A 17,014-nucleotide genomic window follows, 5' to 3' on the forward strand; every position below is an offset into this window, starting at 1 on the left:
GATGATCTTATGAAACTTACGCTAACACTTGGACGTGCTGTCGCAGAAAACACACAAAAAATTGGACAATTCGAGAAATTTATTTTTCCTTACCCGAAATATACTCCGAAAAGAATGACAAAGAAAAAGCAAAGATTTTCTCGGTTTTCGAAGTATTTCCCTTCCAACAAGTCAGTCACATCCTCAACGCCAGCAACGCTGCAAAAGGGGCTTAGTTGCAGTACACTGAGTAATGAGGAAAATGAACAATGGGAAGAGCAAGATAGTGAGGAGACAGGGAAAGATCTCGGAAGTTCATCGATGTATCATGAAGAGTTGGAGGGTAATCGTCATGAACTGTCGACAGAAAATTTACGAGGAAGTCTGGATTCAGATAAATCCATGTTAACCGGATTAGGAAGTGACTGTAGTTATGATCATAGTAACGATGAAGTAGCAGAAGCATCACATCAGAAAGGAAGTTGTAAGGAAAGCAAAATGCGTAAAGATTATGTACAAAATTCATCTAATAAAAAGTACAAAGACTACCAACACGATCACACACAAGGTAGAATATTTTCAGGTAAAAACTGCCTTTATCAGCAGAAGTTCAAGTCATCAGGGGCAAATTCAGACTTTGAAACTTCAGCTGCTTACGAACCTGTGTGCCCGGAGTCAAAGCCGTACAAATGCAACAAACACCAACATCTTACTAAGGAAGAAACCGTATTTACTACTCATGATGATGATAATTATGTCATTGTGGGCAAATCATGTAGTAGGAAGATAAACGGGACAATGCGAGGAGTTCTTAAAAACAGATTATCGCAGGAATTACTAACTTCACAATATACAGACTTACTTCAGAAGAACAGAAGTGAAACTTCGGATGAGAATGAGACTAGATCCGTAAAACACCCAGAGGTGAAAAAGCATCGAATGACATTAGGGGGTGTCTATTCGCTGCAAAGTTCATCGACAGGACACAAGTATTTTGAAGATGACAGTTCTCATCAACCGAAAGAATATTTGCGAAGTGTGGATGCAGATAAAACTTCAGTGATCAGTTTACAAAACTACGATAGTCTTGAACCATATCACAGTAACGATGAGGAAGTAAAAGAGACAGTAACATCAAAAAAGATGACAGATTGTATCAAAGATGAATTGCGTACAGAGATAGATCAAGATGAATCTAATAATAGGGAGAAGTCTAACTATGAAGATGATCATGCACAAGGTAGAATAATATCAGGTATAAACTGCCTTTATCAGCAAAGGTTCAAGTCATCAGGGGCAAATTCAGACTTAAAACCTTCTGTTGCTGAAACACCTGTGCATGTAACATCAACAGAAACTAGAATGGAATCAAAGATGCATGGGGTGGATTATAATAACTCATATCAACGCAAATGTCGAACTGAGGGAAACTCCACCATTACAACCGATGATGATGTTGCTGATGTCATGGTAGACAAATCCATTAGCAGGCACATGAACGTGACAAAGCAAAGAGTCCAGAGAAAGGGTTTATCGCAGGATTCAATGCCTTTACAAACTACGGATTTTGTTCAGAACAACAGGAGTGAAACTTTGGATGAGAACGAGTTTAGATCTGTTAAACGCACCGGGATGAAAGACCATCGAATGGCATTAGGGGGTGTCAATTCGTTGAAAAGTTCATCAACAGGTCATGAGTATTTGGAAGGTGACCGTTCTCATCAACACAGAGGAAGTTTACGGAGTCTAGATGCAGATAAAGCTACAATTACCAGATTACGAAATGATAATAGTCTTGAACCTTATCACAGTATTTCCATCATTAGTACAGATGATGATGTTGCTGATCACTCTTTTGAGTTCAGATCTGTTAAACACACAGGGATGAAGGAGCAGCGAATGGCATTAGGGGGTGTCAATTCGTTGCAATATTCATCGACTGGTCATGAGTGTTTGGAAGGCGACTGTTCTCAACAACCGAAAGGAAATTTACTAAGTCTAGATGCAGATAAAACTTCAATGAACGGATTACAAAACGACAAAAGACTTGAACAATATCACATGTTCTATGAGGAAGTCATAGAAGGGGAAGAAATATCAACAAACAAAAGAGATTACAGTAAAGGTGAAATACGTAAAGATTTAGATCAAGATGCAGTAAATACAAAGGACTCAGACTACGGAGACAAGAACGCACAGAGTAGAAGAAATTCAAGTACAAGAAGCCGTCATCCGCAGAAGTTCAAGTCATCGAGGGCAAAATCAGACTTTGAACCTGCAGATGTTGAAATACTTGTGCATCTGGAGTCAACACAGAATGTACTGGAATCAAAAACCAATGCAAAGGATTCTTCTAACAAATATCAACGCATACTACATACTGAGGAAAAGTCTGGCCCAGCTGCCGATAATAATGCTGAAGTTATTCAGGACAAGAATTTGAACGTGACAGAGCGAGACGTCTATAGAAACGAGTTGTCACAGGAAACTCTGGTTCCACAAACGACGATGTTCATTCAGAATAACAAGATTCAAAATTCAGATAAAAGCGGGATTAGTTCTCGTAAAAATACTGAAGGGACGATAGGACGAAGGATGGCATTGGATGCTCTCCATTCATTGCCTCGTTTTGACAGTGATGTCCAGCCTGGAGTACAGACGTGTATCTATACTCTCCGACAGCAAGGGCATCATATTTCTCGTTTCAGAAAGAACTTGTATAAAATAACTAGTGACCAGCTTGGGTGTCAAGTTCTTGAACAACCATTGCCTAAAATTGAAAGTCTGAAAGGAATCTACGATGATGCCGGAAGAACACGTAACAGACAAAGGGCACTAGTGACAGTCCATACGTTGCCACCTATCGAAAAGGCTGACAGAAGATTGTATTCTTTAATGACCGAATTTAAGAAAAAAGAAAACCTGGACGTATCTCAAACAGTACAGAAGGATGACCAGATTCACCGTGATGATCAATATCACCCATCACAAGCAGATGCAGGTCAGATAGGTAACATGCACGAGAAGTCTAAAACATTTACCACTGGCACCACCTTGAGAGGTGAAGTACAAAAAATATCTTTGAAACCTTGCCCTAATGAAGGCACAAAAGGTAGCACACATGGACCATCTTCCATTACACCTATTATGAATCCTGTAAGTCAGGTCGGGAAGAAAATTTATCAGAAGTACAATGCCTTGCAATCGAACAAGAACGAACCTTCTTCCGTCGGTCTGGAGAAGAAAGATGATGGTGACAGAAATCATGTACAACAGGAAAGAACAAGCGAAGACATTTATGGTGTGACAATGATAGAATCATTAACTCCGCCAGCAATAGATGAAAAGATTTTTGATCTCGTCCACCACAATCTACACAAATTCGGAGCAAATTCTGATAGAAAGGGATATGTGGAAAATGAGACAAATTCGAATGAAACTTTCAGTGTTGAATTCGACATACCAGGACTAGTGCCTCTTGGTACGAGCTCTGATAACGCAGCAATGAAACCGAAGAGTTTCTCTTTATCAGACCTTCACGCAAGAAGCAAATGTGGTGAACTGTATTCAGGAAGGATTCCCTTGCATCCGCTGCGAAAAGATGAAGGTAACAAAGAGGTGCTTTCTATAAAGACTGATCCGGTGGTTAGACGGAACACCTTCAGAGAAAAACAGTCGCCAAAAAGGTATGAAAGTGCATCGAGGATTATAAGGAACGAGGAAAGTGGTGCTACTAAGAGAGACTCGGAGCCACTCCAAATGTCGCAACCAGCAATGAGTAATAACCACAAGGAGGACAAGGAAGCTGCAACAGACATTAGAGACAAAGATCGCCAACCGAGAAGGACCACACTAAGGAGCATCTTGTGCCCTTGCTGCAATGCAGTATCGAGTCCGGAAATGGCTCGAAAGAGCTAATACGCTCAAATATATATATATATAATAGTGATGTGATTTCAAGCATGTGATGCCTTCTTCCCACGTGCAAAATGGTACTACACTTTAGAATCTCTGAATGATTTATAGATGAAGCTACAAGTGAAATTACAAATGATGATGGATTAAATTTTTGTTACTTTATGGAATTACATTTGGAACTGTTCCTCCTAGAGGGAAATGTCTAACGGTGATTAACATGTGATGTCTCTTCCCATGTGTGCATAAGTTATATAAGTTTGGAACCTACATGTAGAAAATTGTATTGAATGTTGTTGACAATAAAAGTTAATTACTCAGATAAATGTTATTGCAATTCATAAACTTACTTTTGAAGGTATGTAGTGTTTTTATTTCAAATGGTGTCCTTATTCATGTTGCAATGTGGCAATATGGCAATGTGGCAATATGGCAATGTGGCAATATGGCAATGTGGCAATGTGGCAATATGGCAATGTGGCAATATGGCAATGTGGCATTTTTCGTTTTATTGATGGTTTTTTGTACATTACGATAAGAGTAATGAGGAAAATGACGTTTATATGATAGGACAAACATCCACATTCTGCTCACCTATTGCAATATGGAACAATAATGTCCATATAATATAAATTGCCTGGTTCGAGCCAAAGTCAGGCCTGGATATTGGTATTTGTCTCATGGCTCATTTCATCCTTCATATTCATCGAGGTTAACCCACGTTGTAAAAAAGGAACTTAAAATAAACAAATAGAAATTTGAATAATCTGTGTACCAATTGGTGTAGATCGCTTTATATAGTCTCCACCTACATTTTCTTGGCCCAAATAACTCTGTTACAGTTACACATTTTATAGACTAACTCACCTAACATGTTTTATGCATGAATTGCAAGAAAGCTGTTTTTGCACGGATAACAATCAGGAAAATATCAAATTATAATTATTTTCAATATAACAATGTAGAGTTAAGTTAATTAAATTCTAAATTTATTTTAACTTCTAATTTATACATCTTCATTTTTCTCAGCAAAATGGAAGCTGTGGCATGTTCAGGCTGAGTGCCTGAGATTATATGCGTGTATTATGTGGTACATGTTCTAGAAATAAATACACTTGGGGTTGCGATTTAGTTGATGAGAGTGTAACATTTTTCTATGTTCATGTATCTGGAAAGAGCTTAGGGGACTCGGGCCCTCTAAATTTGTCACCTCACTCTAGAGGAATTAGGGTTCATGATTTCTCGCATGTGAAATGATACATTGTGGCCCCAATATAACCAGGGAAATAACATTAATTGAAGGGCTCAGGTGTAAAACATGGTAAGTGACATTCAAGTCATTTATGAGTTCATTAAGACAAAAGGCTATTAGAAGGTATACTGTATATAAATTGTTTTCGTGTTGTGTTTACCAATTCCACAAGGCTTCACTGAGTTCAATGCAAATTGTATGAGCTGGCAATTTTACTCGAAAATTGAAGAATGGCACATTTTACTTTGTAACTCAAAAATTGCCAAAATGTCACTTGCCATGTTTTACACCCGAGCCCTTCAATTGATATTTTTTTATTGAGTATTCAACACCAGCTGCCGCTTCAAAACATGTACCTCACCTGTTAGTAGGGTGGAACAGGCCTGGTCAAAGCAAACTATTGTAGGTGGCAGCACTCCTGTTGTGTCCCCATGCTTTTGGTGGGCATTTGTTCTTCCATTTAAATACATGGGGAATTTAATGGTGAACGTGCTGTTATTAAATAAAATTGCATGTTGAATTTCATCTTATCCTCAGAAATTATGTCGGAACATGATAGATAAATAATCAGTGCTGTGAACCTAAGATTTATAATAAGACGATCGTTAACAACAGAAATGATATAGGAACTCAAAAAGCGTTAAAATTTTCACAGCACTTGTTTACGCCACTTGCAATTATCACAATTTAAGTTCATTATTCTTGTGAATCTGGTAAAGAATAATACATAATAATTCCACGAGACTGTACTTTTATTGTTATAGTTGTTATTAATAATTGACTCCTTTATTTATGTGTTATAATACTTTTCCTCATGGCTAGTAAATATGGTTCTCTATTTTATACATACATACATATTTATCGAGAAGAATACTTATTAAAAAAAATATTTTATATTCTGTTTCATCTCTCGCAACCTCTAGGGCTTTCTTATTTACAGGAATCATAATTTTAAAATTGTTGTAACCCAAAACAAAAGGACGTAAATACGGGGGGAATGTATTCTTAATACAAAGAAAACACGTGTTAATATAAAGTTATCGGATAGGGCATAGTTTATAATAAAAAATAAATATCATGCGCTTACTCACTCAATACATTTTTTCTTTGTAATTTGGTGAGTTTCTCCCATTCCTACTCTCGCCGTGGAATTACACCTATTCGCAAATCGTAACAAGAGAAAACATAAAAGCTTAGTGTAAAGATCTAAATTTATGTATTACAGACCCATGGCAGCTAGGGCGACCAAAATTACGTCAACTTTAGCCCGTCTGAGCTACCCTGTCGTTGCGCTTTAAATATATTAATTCTTAGGTTCAGGAGAATGTAATTTTCGGAAATTTATAACGTGCAACATAATCTTCAATGTTTTCTAAACACATTTTTGTTATCGGTTTACACGAGAAATCGTAATCTTCGTTGAAAATAACGTTTGAATAGCTATCTTATTGCGCTCCAATATAAAGCTTAGGGCAACCAGATGACGAGGGAAATTCTTTAGGGACACAAGCATGGAGGCGTCTCTAGCGGAAAAGTTTCCCAATAAACAGCCAAGTTAGGATGGAACCCGGAAGTAATTACTACAGAAATGACGTTTGGGGGTGTTGTACATCTACTTCAGGTTAACTACTAGCCAGAATGCCAAAACCGTACACCTTGGGGAACAATAGATATCCAAGGAACAATAAGAGGGACTAAATAGGCTTTGTCATGAATATTTTGTAAAATACGTTTTGCCACAAAACCTTATCAGAAGGTTATTAGATATCCATACATTGTATCAGTAGCTGAAATGTTACATTTCAATGTATGAATGTATAATAGACCGTAAAATTTGTATTTTAGAAGTACTGGATGGCGCGTAAGTTATCTTACACATTACACATGGAAGTAGTGACGGAATGAGGAAACAATATCGAATGAGTTCGGCGATAGGCCTAGTGATATTTCGAGATCACTGATAGGTTGGGGTGCTATGCGATTTTGCCTTATGGGGAATGGTTAAGGACATGGTGTGCTTCTCAGAACCGACAGACGCAGTGTCATTATGACTTATAGGGTGCGCTGAAATTCGGACCACCCTGTATTAAAGTGAAAAAAAAATGTAGTGAAACTTATATGCTGGTACGTTGTAACATGAATGTTTTGAAATGTTTGAAGTCTATAGGAAAATATAAATTGGCAGTGGCGGGGGACACTTGACCCCAACCCTCCACCAAAATTTTCAGCTTCATGAAAATTTACGGGTTAAAGGTAATTTTTTTTAACCTCCTGGAGAATTAGGTAAGGAGTATTTTTTAATAATTTTTCAAATGTAACAATTATCAAAATTGTCGTGGATCATATTTGTTTTGGTTCGAAAGCTTTCTGATTCTGTCCTCGAATGTTAAGCATGCTATATGAAACAGACTGTGTGGTGCCGGTGGTTCAATGGGTAAGATGCTCTTTTTGTGTCCAGCCCCATATTACTGGGTCTCACTTGCTAGCTGATAAATGGATGTACTGTTACACTTGTATGTATTCGGGTGAACTATGGTAACGAATTGTTCTGGGTGATGGAGATGAAACGTTGGAGGACATTAAAAACTTCACATTTCGTAAGAATGTGCTGAACATTTAAAATAACATTAACTACAGGGAAGATCCGAGGGTCCAGTTCTTTCAGCTAATGACTATTGACGAGACGGCCGTGTCCAATGAGAAGCGGATTTAGTATTATCCTATCTCTGCCTTAGAGACCGTGTGAGGAACGACATATACTAGTGTAAGGTGTGACAGGGTGGAGTTTGTTCCCCTTTACCCCAGCCTGCCAAACACCAAGGAGGAAAGAGCCGAACACATTCTGAAGGTCCTGGTCGATGCAAAGTGGAAAGCACTTTGCTATCTCCATCAGCAGACTTTGGCAGCACCAGAAGCTGCTTCGTTGCCTTTGATGACCACACTGACAGAGAAGGACGCTAACCGTCGAAACATTTACTGCAGTGTAGGGTGTCCGGAGCAGAGTGGTGCCAGACTATAGAGCACACTGAAGGAATCCTAATAAATTAGGACTCTCTGCAAAGTGTGAACATCAGTAATGTACAGCGTCTTTAGTATTGTACACAGTTCTGCCATGTAAATAGAACAAGCAGGTTGTAAAGCAAAACTGTAACTGTGAGAGTTGACAACAAGGCACAACCCACTGATTCAACCGATATGGACTCATCCGTACAAAAACAGTAAAATTGGTGTATTATGATGGATACTCTAAAAACCTTAGGTTCTCCTGCCTTTGGGAGAGTAATTATGAGACATGTTAATGGGATATGCAGGCATTTCCCAAGTAGAGAGGGGCGGAAAAGCGGAGAGGCACCAACACCAAGTTCTGAGCTCATCTGCATGAACACAGAGTAGCCTTGTGGCACGAGGATGTTTGCGGTAGACAGTCAATACTCTTTTGTCAGATAGGTTGGATGGAATCGAGCGCAGATGGTGGCAATGATGGAGACAACGAGGGCTTCGATACCTCCCTAAATAAGTACACGACTGGACCGGTACGAATTCACAGGAACACAGATGAATAGCAGCACAATGAATAGCTTTGAGGATGCGAAGTTCAGAAAAACGGGCAGTGGAATGCACAACACATCCACAATCGAGCTTCGACCTACTTGCCCCGTCTAGTTCGCTGCACTTATTGACTCTCTTTGCACCGAAGCTTCTAGTTGGTTACACGGTGCAACACCGAGTCGTCTAGTTCCTTGATTTGGAGTCAAGTAGTGTATTTGGTGTCTGCACTACGTTCTGGGTCGGTGTATGTGTGGTATTGTCACGTGGTGAGTTCTAACTAATCAAATGAACGTATAAAGCAACAGACAGGCATTTGTTGAATCTTCTGCACTTTAACACAGCTTTCCGTCTACGTGGTTGAACGTTATTTGCTTTCACTACCCTGACACTGGAATACACCTGCACTACACCGAGTGTCAAAAAGTGCAGCGAACTAGACGGGGCTAATGAGTGAACAAACTCGAAAGACAAAAATGCGATCAGAACCCCAAGATGCGTGACTTAACAGTGGAAAAAGTTCTGAACTAGCAGACAAGAGTACTTCAACTGGTAAAGTTGAGATTGACAGGGGCCGAAATTGGGGAAGTGCTAACCACGAGAAAGTACGCATATGTTCGAATGGTTTGAGAAGTTAAAAAACGGTTGGACAAGTGTTAAGCGCGAAGGAACAGCAGAATCGCCATTCACGTCTACTACTCACGGCAACAGTGAGCAAGTCCGTTCCATGATTCTGACCAACGAGTAACCATCGATGAAGTGGCAAGTCATCTGCGCATTAGTCCTCTATATTGTGATGCAAGTCTTCGGCAAATTTCGGTCACTGATACACCTTCAGACCACCAAAGAGAGATTACTCATCGCCGTTCATCTTTGGTATAAATGGAGGGTGGCAATGTAAACATTGCCAGAATAGAAAACAATAATTGAAGACTAAAATTGGTAAACGATGTAAGTCCCAAAATAATTCAAACACCGTTTTCCACGTTAAACTGTGAAATGTACCATGCTTTATAATGTGGTAAACGTGAAAAGTGAATGGTAGCCCTTTACGTAGTTCAAAGGGCGCGTAAAGAGGTCACTAGTGTGAACGTTCTTACTGGCTGATGTGCTGAACGATTCGATTTCCCAACACTTTCGCTTTTGGCACTTACAATGTTTACCACTTTTAGTCCTCAATTGTGAATCTTAAAAATACACTAAACCAACAACAAATGCACACTTCATTGACATGCCTCCATAGAAAGCAGTGTGGACAACCTAAAATATTACGGCAAGAGGGCGATTTTCTACGTGATGCACGGGACATTCGTACATGGTAAAATGAGTCTGGTATGCTGGTTATTAGATATTACACTGGTCTTTCATATTCATTGTTTTAATACTGGGTGGTTGTTTACCATATGCCAGGAAATATTTTTTTTTTTTTCAAATTAACAATGCAAAATCAGGTAAATAAGCTATGTGATGCACGGGACTCAGAAACACATGTGAGAAGCACATAGTTGTTTTTAATTAAATATTTATGTGATTTGAAGAAGTTCCAGGGTATCAAATTTAGACACCGTTTGCTACAGACTTTGTACTACAATATGCAATGACCAGCATTTTTATATTTATAAAAAACAATTTTTAATATTTGTTTTCCCTTGTGTAACGCACGGGGCATTTAATATGTGATGTACGGGACATTTCTATCCCTTATGTTGTCACTCCACTGCAGGCAATGTCTGGCTCCATAAACTCTATCAAAAGGTGGCAACACTTTTAAAGTGGATTTGGTATTTTAAGCCTGTAACCTCATAAATATATTCTAGTATATGTTATTGAATTCTGCATAATTGTATAGCAGATTTGCAGATAACAGTGTAGCACTAATCTCCTATATCCTGTACATTGTTCACAGATGCTTCAATTTTCTTGGGTGAATGTCAGACATACCTTGCGTGTTTAGATATAAGGTTTAATGTAAAAATCCCGTTACTTGCATTGTAGTGTTACTTGCTATGTTGGTGCTCTGTATGAAGCAATTGATTCAAAATCACAGACCATCACCAATATTGATGAACATATTCAGAATTCCAAAGTAGAAGAGAAGTCCTTGTTTTTGCAAGAACTTTGTTGGAAATACAGAAAAACATTAATCCGGAAGTATTTTACAAGTTCACATATGCCGGTCGTTGATTTGGATTTCAAATTCTTAATGGCAGCTTCTACTTCGCTTACGCGGATGTTGCGCAAACTGAAAATATCAAGTTGTTCGTTAGAAATTGCTATTTTCAGATTATTTACGTCATATTTAGCACTTTCGGCTGCGTACACAGAATGAAAGAAAATTTTAGGTCCAGTCCGATTAGCCTTACTGTGCACAAAGTGGACTTGAAAAACATCAACTCCATAAGTGAGTCTCCCCTCGTACCATTAAACAGCAAATCGTGCTTTGGTAGTTACTTAAAGCACCACGTTGCCACATGAAGCAATTTACTGTCGACCTGTAACTATAAAACATCTTCTGTAGAAATAATTTTGGAGTAATGGGGAGATAATGTAGATTTGATCTGATTAAAAAAAAAATAGTGCCGCTTTTCTGTCACTTTTCGCTAATCGCGATGATGAGGATGAGTGATGGCATGATGAGAAAGATTATAAGAGACACTCACAAAGTACAGAAATGTTCAGGTCGGGATTTGAATCCTGGATCCCTGGCGTCGTTATTTATAGGGACAATCCAAAGGTCAGATAAAAATATCCAAACTGGAGAAATATAGGCACCTCCCAGAGACACTGTAGAAAATGCATAATTTTTGAAAAAGTAATTGCTTTTTAACCGTTTGTACCAACGTTGTACAAACTCACGAGTTTGAAAATCTCAAGTTCGGATCATCTTCCATTGCACCAATCTGAATGACATGGCAGTCCGTGCAAATCAAGTCAAGGGTTATCTCTGGATAGTAGCTAGCCTGGAAGCAACCACTTCAATTACACTCACTCACTCACTCACTCTGTAGCCTTCTTAAACCCAAAGGTTCAAGGCTGCAGCAACACATACTTCCATCTGTCCCTATCTTGAGCAAGATCTATATACTCTTTTCCATCCCTACCGATTCCCTTTAGGTTCATCTCAACGTTGTCCCTCCATCTTCGTCTTGGCCTTCCTACAGGTCTCTTACCATCAGGTTTCCCAACAAGAATCCTGTAAACTCTTCTTTCCTCTCCCATTCGTGCCATATGGCCTGCCCACCTAAGTCTTCTTGATTTACTTAGTCTAATAATATCTGGACATGAATACAAATTATGTACTTCTGAATTATGTAACCTTCTCCACTCACCTGTCTCCTCATTTCTTTCAGGTCCAAATATTTTCCTAAGGATCTTATTTTCAAATACTTTCAATTTATGTTCCTCTTTCAACGTAAGGGACCAAGTTTCACATCCATATAATACTACAGGCAAAATTACTGTTTTGTATATTTAAACGAAAAGACAAAAGTTTATGAAGAGAGAAGTAACATGCATTTCCTGAATTAAGCCTACTTTTTATTTCCTCTTTAATATAATTTTCATTTGTTAATATTACTCGTAAGTGTTTGAGTTTGTAAACTGGTTCAAACGAGTTGCTACCAATAATTAGATTTTGATAATTAACTAACACTTTGTTTCGGCCTGTAAACATATATTTAGTTTTCTCTTTGTTAACTTCCAAACCTATCTCTTTAGCAGTTTTGAAAAATATTTTAGCATTATTCTAATTGTATTTATATCATCCCCTAATAAGTCTACATCATCTGCATATGCTAAGAACTGAGTCACACCATTTAATTTTAGTCCTTCGTTAGTTTCTTTTACCTTCCTAACAGCATATTCTAAGGCAAATTAAAGAGCAATTGAGATAATGCATCTCCTTGTTTTAACCCATCATGAATTGTAAATTTGTCAGACACATTAATACCCACACGAATTTTACTTTGTGTTTCACTGGTGCATACTTTTATCATACTAACAAGCTTCTTAGGTGTTCCAAACTCTACTAATATATTATATAATTTATATCTTTTGACCGAATCATATGCTTTTTATTTAAAAATCAATGAATTAGCTGATGGATCAAACCAATTACACGCTCCCATTAAACCCAAATATTTATTTCTTTAACGAAACTTCACACGGGAGGCAAATGTGGTGCACCATATACAGAAAGTATCTCCTTTCACTTGCTGTGAAGGATTTCTGTAACAAGCTGGTGCTCTCTATAGAGACTTATCCTGTGGTTAGACCTTCAGAAGGAAACAGTCTCCCCAAATGTATGAAAACGAATGGAGGCAAGTAGGTTCGAGTCAACAAGCAACTAGCAATAACTACAGAGAAACAAGGAAGCTGCAACAGATGTTAGAGACATAGACCGCCAACAGATGCGGACCACGCAAAGTAGGATCCTGTGTCCTTGCTGCAATGCAACGTCTAGTCCCGAAATGGCTCGAGAGAGCTAATCCGCTACACATATGCTCATAAAATGAACATTTGTTAATAGAGCTGCTCCTTAATTTGAGAAATATTTTTAGTTATGTGATTCTAGGCATTTCAAGTATTCTTCCCACGTGCTAAATTGTACTACACTTTAGAATATATGAATGATTTACAGATGAAACTACATGTGGAATTAAAAATGAAGATGGATTACATTTTTGAAAATTTATGAAATTATGTTTGGAACTGTTTTTCTTCGATGGAAATGTCTAGTGGTGATAGGCATGTGATGTCTCATCTCACATGTGCTTAGTTATGTAACTCTGAAATGTATATTCTCCACAGGCTTTGAATTTCAGATATCTAAGAACCTTTGACTGAATACGTTCTAGTTTATGAATTAAGTCTATTTGAGTGGGATTCCAGATTACTGACGAATTTTCTAAGTTTCTAAAAGCGTCGTTAGTAACAGTTTCAATATGTTTATTAAATTTGAGCTTGGTGTCGAAGGTCACTTAGAAATCTTTAATTTCATTTTTGCGCGTGATTTGTACATTTTTAATACGGTATGGAAATACACAAGCAGCTTTGCGTTTTGTGTAAGTGACTACGCTGCATTTTGTTGGGTTAAGATCCAACTTGTTATTTTTACACCAAGAAATCACTCTGTCTACATCTTCCTGTACTTTCAAATTCCTGTACTTTCAAACATTCTTCATACGTACTTATTTCGTGGAAAAGCTTAAGATCGTCGGCGAACAGCAACTTTTGAGAATTTTGTATGCAATTGGTAAGTCGTTCATAAGTAATAAAAACAAAAGCGGTCCCAGATTGGACCCTTGGGGAACACCAGAAATTGGCGTGAAGGGACGACTTTTGATTTTCCTGTATATTACAGTTTGCGTTCGGGCTAAATATGAAGCGAAGAAATTTAAAATATTCAGTGAAATATTGAATGATGCATTTTCTGTAGTAATATATCATGCTCATTTTTGTCAAATGCCTTAGTAAAATCGGTGTATATTGCATCGACTTGTCCTGTGTTATCCAGTACATTGCATGCGTAATGGGTAAAGTTAACTAAGTTTGTTACGGTAGACCTCTTTGGAGTTAATCCATGCTGATAGAGAGAGATAACTGGATTGACGTGTGCTAACATCCTCTTGTAAATGATTTGTTCAAATACTTTAGCAAGACTAGAAAGGATTGCTATCGGTCTATAATTTTCTAAGCTTGATCTTTGGTGAGACTTGGGGATAGGACAGACTGACGATGTTTTCCATCTTCAAGGAAAAGTATTGGTATCAAGGGATATTTTAAAATATCGCAACATCCTTTTACTATATATGGTGGTATGTTGTCGGGGCCGGTCGTTGATTTGGATTTCAAATTCTTAATGGCAGCTTCTATTTCGCTTACGCGGATGTTGCGCAAACTGAAAATATCAAGTTGTTCGTTAGAAAATGCTATTTTCAGATTATTTACGTCATATTTAGCACTTTCGGCTGCGTACACAGAATGAAAGTAAGTTGCAAAGGGATTCGCGATGTCATTTTCGTCTGTCAATATGTCTGCGCCGACTTTAATAGCTTCGCAGTTTTGATGGAACTTTTTACTTTTGATATAGGACCAGAATCGAGAAGGGTCAACACTTATCTGTTCTTCAGACTGCTTTATGCAATTTGTGTGAGCTAGAGTTATGTCTTTCTTAACCTGTGCGCGGAGCAGAAGGAATTTTTCCCTATGGTATTCTTTGTTTGTAATACTTGTCTTCCATTTTAACCTGTGGTAAGATTTAGCTTTAATTTTTTTCACTATAGCAAGGGTAAACCAGCACGAATATGTTGAGTTGTGTAACTTTTTAAGGGGAACGCACTCATCAAATAAGTCATAAATTAATCCGTAGAAAATATCAACAGCTTCATTTACGTTATCGGCGCTATTTATTCGTTCAATCCGTTTGTGATACCAAACTGTAGTGTTTTGAATATTCGGCTTTCTTAAAATTGTAGGTGGAAATGTTTTGTTTCGACTTTTTATTTGATTTATTCGATGATGAAAGCTGTTGGCAATAAACGTTAATTGTATAGAGAAGTGTTGTTTTCGCCATTCGTAAACTTAATTTTGAAGGCATGTAGTGTTTTTATTTGAAATGGTGACTTAGTTTCATGTTGCAATGTTATTTTTGCTGCTTTTCTGTACATTGCGTTAATGGTGACAATGTTGATCGTGATTTTTAGATCGAAGGACAAACACCCACACTCTAGTTTCCTATTGCAATATGGAACAATCTATATATACTGTATAAAAATGGATGTATTTGTGTGTTTGTTTGTTCCGGCATAACTCTCGAACGCCTGAAGCGATTTCAACCACACTTGGTACACGTGTGACATACAATCTGGAAAGAAATATTGTGGGGGTAAGAAAACCCTAGCATTCCTAGGGGTGGGGATAGGAGGGGTGACATATAAAAATAATCGACAACGACCGATATTAGTGTGGAATAAATAGTTTTCGGGGTCGCTACGATGAATAGTGACACTCCCAATGCCGTTCAACTCCAAGTTCATCACCTATCGGGATAGAGGGTGAGAGGAGTTGAAAAATAAAATGTCAAAAATGACCTAAATTAGTGTCAAATCCATAGTTCTCGCAGTCTCTAAGCTAATTGGTGACATTCACGATGACCAAACTTGGTACACATATGACTTACAATCTGGAAAGAAAACACTGTGGGGGCAAGACACCCCTGGCACCCCTAGGGATGGAGGTGGAAAGGGGTGACATGTAAAAATAATCGAAAAATACCGATATTAGTGTAATCCATAGTTGTCGGGGTTGCTAAGATGAATAATGACACACCCAATGTCGTTGAACTCCAAGTTTATTTTACACTATACTTAGAATTCATTATATTCATGTCTAATAGAAGATTGGGATAAATAAAAACCCGTTCAACGCCGGCAATCAGCTAGTATTGCATATAAAATTGCCTGGTTCGAGCCAAAGTCGTTACGATTTCGGCAGGTTGATACGTTCTTGAAGCTTAGACGCGTCGTATTATTATACTATTAATATTAACTTAATAATACTCAGCGGTGAACGATGAGACTCAGTGAAGTACACAGACTCCTCTCAGGTACAGGGATAGTGTTAGGGAAAGACAATATTCACAGCACAGAGAAATAAAACCACATTACTGCAGTATGTATAAACTGAAAGGTCTTATTCTTTATTTATTGCAATTATAATGCAAATGTACTTGAGACGGAGGCGAGGATTTCGCTTTGTCGATGAATTGACTCAACTAAAACGCATAAACTCAATGCGTGGCTATCGGCAAGCCTATGATCACATATAGATAGCTTGCGCCCCGAACTACCACACCAAGAGATATGCAATGATAACTGAGCCAATATTTGCTCCTTAGCCTTTTATTTCCAAATTAATCCTTAGGCTAGCTTTATTATTTAACGTAGAATGCTTGCAGTATTGTGCATATCATCAATGCATGGCTATCGGCGTACCTATGATCGCATAGGCCTAGCTTGCGCCCCGAACTACCATACCAAGATGTATGCACAACACCGAGGAGTTATTTTTAATTTTAAAAGCTTCGTCGATCCGTGGCGAGAAAGTGTGATGATTCTTACGCGATATCCTCGCTTTTATAATATTTTCGAGAACACAGATTAAAGTACAGATGAATCACTCACTATCTACAAAAGGATACTATCAACAAAACTGACATCTATACATCCTTAGAAATACAAATTCGTATAGTGCACTCTTGCAAACATGAAGATACATTAAACTACTCATAACAGAGCATAAAATACAATAAACATTAAACAA

This window comes from Lepisma saccharinum, chromosome 4 (genome assembly GCF_977018435.1).
Source record: "Lepisma saccharinum chromosome 4, izLepSacc3.1, whole genome shotgun sequence".
NCBI classification, from domain to species: Eukaryota; Metazoa; Arthropoda; class Insecta; order Zygentoma; family Lepismatidae; genus Lepisma; species Lepisma saccharinum.